The 7492-nt window shown below is 42.7% G+C and overlaps 1 long non-coding RNA gene across 1 annotated transcript in view; it reads right to left on the bottom strand.

Annotated features, from left to right (window-relative positions):
* Positions 1-4137: 4137 nt before the first annotated feature.
* The window catches only part of LOC105521093, a 143264-nt gene continuing 139909 nt past the window's right edge, over positions 4138-7492 (bottom strand). The window contains exons 4-5 of the long non-coding RNA XR_001003221.1: positions 5204-5357; positions 4138-4459 (exon numbers count right to left, since the gene is read on the bottom strand). This is a non-coding gene — a long non-coding RNA (uncharacterized LOC105521093). The remainder of the gene's footprint in view (positions 4460-5203; positions 5358-7492) is intronic.

The raw sequence follows: 7492 nt of genomic DNA, 5'->3' as shown, positions 1-7492 counted from the left end.
CCTGTAGTCCCAGCTACTCGGGAGGCTGAGGCAGGAGAATGGTGTAAACCCGAGAGGCGGAGCTTGCAGTGAGCTGAGATCACGCCACTGCACTCCAGCCTGGGCGACAGAGCGAGACTCCGTCTCAAAAAAAAAAAAAAAAAAAGAAAGGCAATTTATCCAAAGTGGCACAGCCAAGAATCGAATGCAGGCAGCAAGACTCCTGCATGAACGCTTTGCCCACCTGCCTATACTGTGCAGAGCAGGAACAGCACCTCATTACAGCAGACACTGAATCAATTTGTTAGTTTTACAGATACGAAACAGCTGGCACTAGAGGACTCCCTGTGTTGGTGACATGCATCTTCCTAACCAAACCCTGCCTGAAACCTAGTTTCATGTCTTCCTCCAAGGGAATACGTAATTGTAAGTGTCAATAAACTGCACACCTTTCTTAAGACAAACCCATTGCTGTATTTTTCAAGTCAATCTAAAAAAGAAAATGGAAGGAGGGCAGATGCAGTTCTTCAGTCACTGCTGCATTTAACCTGCCCCCTTCAGCCCATCCTGTGACCTTTTTTTTAATATACAAAAGAAAACTGTTGTCTTATGCTTCTGTGGTCATTGGGCTGGAGGAATTGCACAGAAGGTGCGGGGCTGAGAAGGAGAGGCCCTCACTGCTGTGCTCTGTTTGAATGGCAGGCTTAGCGAAGTGCAAATTCGATGCTCTCCCAGAGTACCTGTCCTAGGCTGGGCGCGGTGGCTCAAGCCTGTAATCCCAGCACTTTGGGAGGCCGAGACGGGCGGATCACGAGGTCAGGAGATCGAGACCATCCTGGCTAACACGGTGAAACCCCGTCTCTACTAAAAAATAAAAAACTAGCCGGGTGAGGTGGCGGGCACCTGTAGTCCCAGCTACTCGGGAGGCTGAGGCAGGAGAATGGTGTAAACCCGAGAGGCGGAGCTTGCAGTGAGCGGAGATCACGCCACTGCACTCCAGCCTGGGCGACAGAGCGAGACTCCGTCTCAAAAAAAAAACAAAAAAAACAAAAAAAACAGAGTACCTGTCCTTAGGAAATACCAACTGGCTTTCAAGTCATGGCCCCTAGAAATCAGTGCCTGCTTTCCAGATAACTGAAGTATCAGGAAATATCTGCATATGACCTCCTCAGGCTTCCTTTGAGACATCAACATATGATTGTATGAGATGCCACAGACAGGACGTGGGAACTGCATCTTCTTGTCTGGAACCTATACACTGGGCAAACTTAGCTAACAAGAACAATAAATTAGGTATAGATGATGACAAAATCAGTTGTTCTGACTGAATTTTTCAGGTTGGTTTGACTTTGTATTTTGGTAAATAGCTTGGTGTGTACTTTTTTTTTTAGTATAAAAATGAAAACAACTTTTTAAAGCCTATTAGACCTATTAATTAATAGTAAATGATGACTTTGTACCAGGCAGTATGTTCGATGCATTGTGTATGCCATCTCATTTAATCATTCCAACTACTCCATGGCATAGATGTTACTTCTATTTTTGGATTGGAAAGCTCAGGGTCAGGTCACACTGAAGCTGAAAGTTATGCAATTGGTAAATAACAGAGGTGGGATTTGAACCTGAGTTCAGTGCCTCTTGCCAAAGAGTCGTTTTGTTTTCTGAAATCCTGAGGGTTGGGGTTTCTGAGCCCAAACCCATAATTTATTTTGTTTACTTGCTCTTTGAAATGCCAGCGGGTTGCATCATCGATTGGAGTTTTTCTTTTAGATCCAGTGATCCCTAGAAAGATAAGAATTTGAAATGTACTCAAGTGTCCCAAGAGACCCAACCACTCTGCTCATGCTACACACAGCCGACGACTTTTAATCGCATGTACGCTGGATTCAGGACCCATTTTCAGAGCTTCATCTGAAAGACCGTCTATGGGAAACAGATGGGTCGGATGAGTAAGGGCTGAGTCAGCCTCACAGAGGCTGAATCTCTGGTTCCAAGGAGTCTAAAACCCACTAAGCCATCCCCTCCGGTGAAGAGATTAGACGCCAGATGGGAACACAACTTGCCCTTTTCTGATCCAGAGGCTGAAGTGTTCCTCATTAGAACACTGCTGTACTTAATGGAGGCCTAGAAATCAAATCCTTCCAATATACTGTTTAATATGGCTAAGCACAAGCAAGGGGTAAGCTTGTCCAACTCTTTCCCAAAGGTCAAGTTGTTCTCATGTATAATTCAGTTTTTATCATAGTCTTCAGTTTTTGTCCAAGTTGGTATTGTGGTGTCTAGCATTTCTCAGGCCTGTATTTTAAGACACGTATCAGGAGAATCTTACTGATATTTACAGTTTAGAAATGACTTTCCACTAAGTTGTAACTATCTAGAAAATAAATCAAATTGAAGCTTTAAAAGAATATTGCATACAAATCTTTGTGATCAGCTGCTTCCCGGTATAGCCATCTATTTTTGTATAAAAGACATGTGATAGCAAATGCATTATTTCCATGATTAGAACTTCAATACTATGTTGTATTTCCAAATATGGTCATGTTCTGAAGTAGTAATTAAATGATAAGTCTAAAGGAGATTGAATTATATCAGTCTTTTAAAATCTACTCTGTTTTCCCACAATGAATTTTTAATAAGTGAATCAATAGTTGCAGCAGTGCTATATATTTGCATGTCTGGTTCTGACAGCGGATAGTTGTTCCAGGGTTAATCTATCAAATATGGCAGCTACTTAGCAATAGAGCGTTACGGTAACTATTGAGCACTTTCCATGTTGTTAGTCTAAACTGAGGTGTGGTGTGAGTGTAAAACATGCTAGATTTCGAATGTAAAATATGTCAATATTTTTAAATGCATTGCCTGCTAAAATGATAATATTTTGGATATATTAGGTTAAATAAAATATATCGTTTAACTTCTATTTTTTTCCTTTTGAAAAATGTGGCTGCTGGAAATTTTAAAATTACACATATAATGGGCATTTTTGCTTTTGTTCTATTTCTATTAATTAATGCTAATCTAGAGTCTCTATGTAAATAAAATAAATAGACCTTTCTGGTTTTTCAGCTGGCTGAAAAATCAGAGTACTTCTTTTAACCCAGTTGACTCTCTAGTTCAGCACAACCATCACTTGCTACATTGTACCTGGTGATAAAAGCAGTTAATCTATCTCTCGAATATGCTCTTTTACAAAAAGGCAGTGACTTTCTTTGGAAAAGTTTGGCTTAATAAACTTTAATTGATGATAATATTAATAAACAAAAGAAGGATCAATTCACAATTATAGTTTATAAATAATAAGTAGTAGAAGACTCTGAGAGTGTATTTATACACAAATTCATCTGTACCATAATATATACTGGATGTAACTTAATACTACACCACGATAATATAAAACTACGTGATTATATATCTGTCTTGGTGCTTGCCTTCTTAGCTACCGGTAAATTGGCAGAGGTTTAAAATACAAGATTAGCTTCTTAACAGCTAGGCATAATTAGTTTTGAAATTCTTTTATCAAGTCATTAAAACATGAACACACAATGACTCACAAAAATAATTCAATCTTGTTTGTTTATATGCTGGTAGGTATCCCTTTCATTCATCAGTGTCCCAGCTTGGCCTCCAACAGCAGGTGTTCCCTGAACCAGAGAAGCTGGTATTTTAATGCCAACGACTCCCTCTGACGGGATTATCCAAGTGTTCCTCTGCCCATCCGGATCCCTGGAGGGCCAACTTAGTGTGTCTGCCTGGCCTTGTCCTTTACACAGGATGCTGTTTGTGTTCTAATGCCAATTGTTTTCATGCTTCTACAGACCGACAAGTAATCTTGCCGGTGACTTTTGTTTGAGTTTTGCCATTGTCGTGTATCTCTAGCCCCACACAACGATCTTCCTTAACTTCTCCTTCATTAAAGACAAACGTGCAAGCGGTATTGTGTCCTCCCAGACAGCACGAAATCCAACCGGAAGAAGAAGAGGGGAGAGGTAGACCCGTTTAGTAAACATGATTAGTTAAATAATCAGTATCAAGTGTAACACATCCAGTGGTGGTCTGTGAAAGAGTGGTTTAATGAAATGACATGCTTTAATGATGAAAACAACCAGAAATGCTCTATTAAACAGTAACTATTTTCATGATAGACTACAAACATTATGGCAATGAATTTGGTTTACTTACACACTTAGATTTTTTTTGGCTCATTAGAAAAGTCATGTTTGAAGTAGCAGGAATATTGTACATGTGGTTTATATGCCAAAGTGGTTGTCTGAGAGGATGTAGTGTTTTTAAGGTCAGCATGATTTAGTTGACCATGTTGTATTTCGCTCTGTTTCCACTGAAAAGAGGCAGCCACAGTTCCATGACTTCTGTAGATACCGAATCAATGATGACGGTGTTCTAAGAAGGCCATTGGCCTGGTGTCAAGCCCTTTGGAAGTGTTCCGCTGGCCTGGAGCCCCAGCAGTTTCGCTGAAATCCTGTAGCTCAAGGAAGAGCATCTGGATTTAGCAACAACTTTTACTGAGTGATCTCGGCAAGGGCTTGTCCTCCTCTGGCCCCCATCAGGTCGGACATGTAAGGCTTGGAGCTCTGGGCTTTAACTCTCTCACCTGGCTGGGGATCTCCCCTTTCTCTCCCTCCCCTATTTGCCTCGTCCAGCTTGCAGGACCCTTTGTACGTCCCCGGGGAGGAGCTGCCCATGGAGCTGGACTGGGCAGGAAGAGAAAGTACCTGCACTTTTGCAGGGCCCACAGCACAGGCTCTGCCACTCCCTGGGCCAGGGGCCACATGGGCTGTGCCAGCAATGCCTGGACTTTCCAAGGAGCTTCTTTCACAGGCTGGCAGGAGTGCTCCAGACACAACTGGACATTCCAGCTGAGAGTATCCGGGTTGGCATGGTTTATTTAGGGAGGGAGAGGCTTAGGAGATATTCTATGATATTCAGCTCTGACACATTTCTTTGTCCTTTTTCAAACTCTTTGCCGCACGTATTTGGAGTCCCAGCCAGCACATGATGTACCCACTTTCTTCCCCAAAACATCCCTCTCCTGTGCCTCGTCTTTCAGACACGACACCATCACTTTTCACTTTCACCCCAGGATTAGCTCTGGCCCCTTCTTTCCTTGTTTTAGCTCCCCATCTTCACATCTAATCAGTTGCTGCAGCTTGCAGATTTTCTTATTTTATTTTATTTTTTTCTGTTTTCTCAGGCCACCACTCACCTGGAACCAGGCCCTCCTTGTGCCAGTCTTGGAATTTTGTTGCTACGTAGCTACCATATTGGGCAAACTAGCACCAGATCAACCATCTGCTCTCTAAAATAGACACACACATTGTATCACTGTTACCGTTATTAATTCATTTTCCTAAAATTCACTGTGGGAAAGACAAGCAGAGTGAATTGAGGGAGGTTGATAAGATTACATCTATTTTAAATATATCCTTTAATTAGTACTTCAGAGCGTGGCCTCCTCTCATCTCCCTACCTTCCTGCAGGTGTTTCCTTTGTCAGACTGGCCTCCCTGCACGCCATCGACTACTTCACACCATGGTGCGTGAGCACTGATTTCCCACCGGATAGACTCCAACCCGACATTCACGATTCTTCAGTGCAGGGGTTCAGTCCTGGCTCTTCCATCTCCCCTGGTGAAGCCAGCACCCCAAACACTCATTCTGCAGTTCCTCCTACACCATGCCCCCTGGTGAAGTGCCTGCTCCCTGATTTCTCCCCAGAGCTCCCTCGCGAGCCGTTGAAGTCTGACTTTCCCGTGAAGCTTCTTGGTTGATGTCAGCCGTCAACGATCTCTTCTTACTCTCAACTCACGGCTCGTAGCGATGAAACCCCTCCTTGGCTAATAATTAGCTACTTCTTACGTTTCTGTCTTGAGAACTCTCAGTATTTCATACACGTATTGTTCATTTACTTTTTACTTATGTGCATGTTTCTTCCTGACAAGACTACACATTCTAGAGGAATTCCTTGAGGCTCTTCACAGATTCAGGGTTTTTGTTTCAAATCGCCAAGGCTCTCCCCCTCTGAGTGTTTACTTGGCGTTCCCTCTCATGCTCTTGCTTGGGATACTTTGTTTGTTTTGTTTCTTCTTTGGACACCAATGACAGTTTGTGTAATAAATAGATTATTTGTGTATTATTCCAGTAAAGCAGTAAAATTGCTTCTCGTGTTTTGCTTTCTGTGTAAAAGGTTTTTATTTAAATTTATTTTTCATTAGCTATTTGTTTTTGCTCCATTATTCCCACTGCTTTCCAAACAGAGTGCATCCCATTCATGGGAAGGGTGTGATGTTCCTGAGCATCTTGAAGCAATTCTGTTTGTAATCCTGGGAGTAGTAACTGGGAAAGGTGGATTGTTCTACGGACACAGAGAGGAGGAGGAGGAGATGCAAAAGGAGGACCCTAGGAGGACTGGCACCGAGGGTGGAGAAGAGAAGGGCCAGTTTTGAACAGCAAGGCAGCCCACGGGGACAGACAGGCCACATGTGGGTTTGACTGTTTAATGAGAAGCGTGTGCCTCCCCTCCATCTGCACATCAGGAATCTTCAGTGGAGCTCACACTGGTTCCTGACGGTCTCGTAAGAATGCGCTACCTGGGGGAACTCAAAGGGACGTTGACTTTCGCATCTGGGTCAACAAAGTGCAGAGGCTAGGGAGGCTCGTCCTGGCCCCCCCGGGGCTCATCTAAGGCCTCTCAGTGTCGAGAGCCACCAGAGAGCCCTCTCGTCTTCAGATGAGTGATGCAAAGTCAACTCACGTTTATAGGGCTCCTCACAACTTACAAAGGAATGTCATCCTAACAGAAACTCTGTGTGGCAAGTGGGGAGGATTTTGCTAATTCCACATTACAGATTTAAACACGGAGCTTCAGAAAAGTTGTGTCATACGCCAGTAAGCAAAGAATTCAAAGCCATGGTCTGCTCTTTTAAAACAAACAAACAGACAAACAAACAAACAAACAAAAAACTAGGACCGTCTAAGTAGCATCCATTCTTTCTCCTTCTCCCCATGCTAGCTGGGGTGTGCCTGCAGACTTGTTTCTCTGGAATTCATAGCATTACTCTGTTTGTTGTCAGTTTTCTTTCAGAAGAACAATTACCCTGCTTTTCTCTTATATGTGAACTTTTAACTTAATGCTTAAAATGTTTGGTAATCTTGTCAATCTCTAGGTTTTAGGATACGTGTCATCAAAATCTGAATGGCACGTCCAGAATTATCCACACATGATAGTTCACATTCTCCCTCTCGTTAAGTCCTGTTCCATAGTCTCTCATTACTTTGTCATTGTCATCATTATTTTTATCTTTCTCATCAAATACACATTTTATAAACAATTGTGATTTATTATTATTATTTGCTTTTTGAATTCAGTTCCAATGTACCGGTTTATGGCTTGTTCCTTTTCTTCTGTGACTCGCCCTGACGCTGTTTGTGCAGTGCTCTCATGCTCACAGCCCTTCTGTGACTCGCCCTGACGCTGTTTGTGCAGTGCTCTCATG

Source organism: Colobus angolensis, unplaced genomic scaffold, assembly GCF_000951035.1.
Source record: "Colobus angolensis palliatus isolate OR3802 unplaced genomic scaffold, Cang.pa_1.0 Scaffold396, whole genome shotgun sequence".
Taxonomy (NCBI): domain Eukaryota; kingdom Metazoa; phylum Chordata; class Mammalia; order Primates; family Cercopithecidae; genus Colobus; species Colobus angolensis.
The sequence above is the reverse complement of the archived record's forward strand: the minus strand, read 5'-3'. Positions and strand labels throughout refer to the sequence as shown.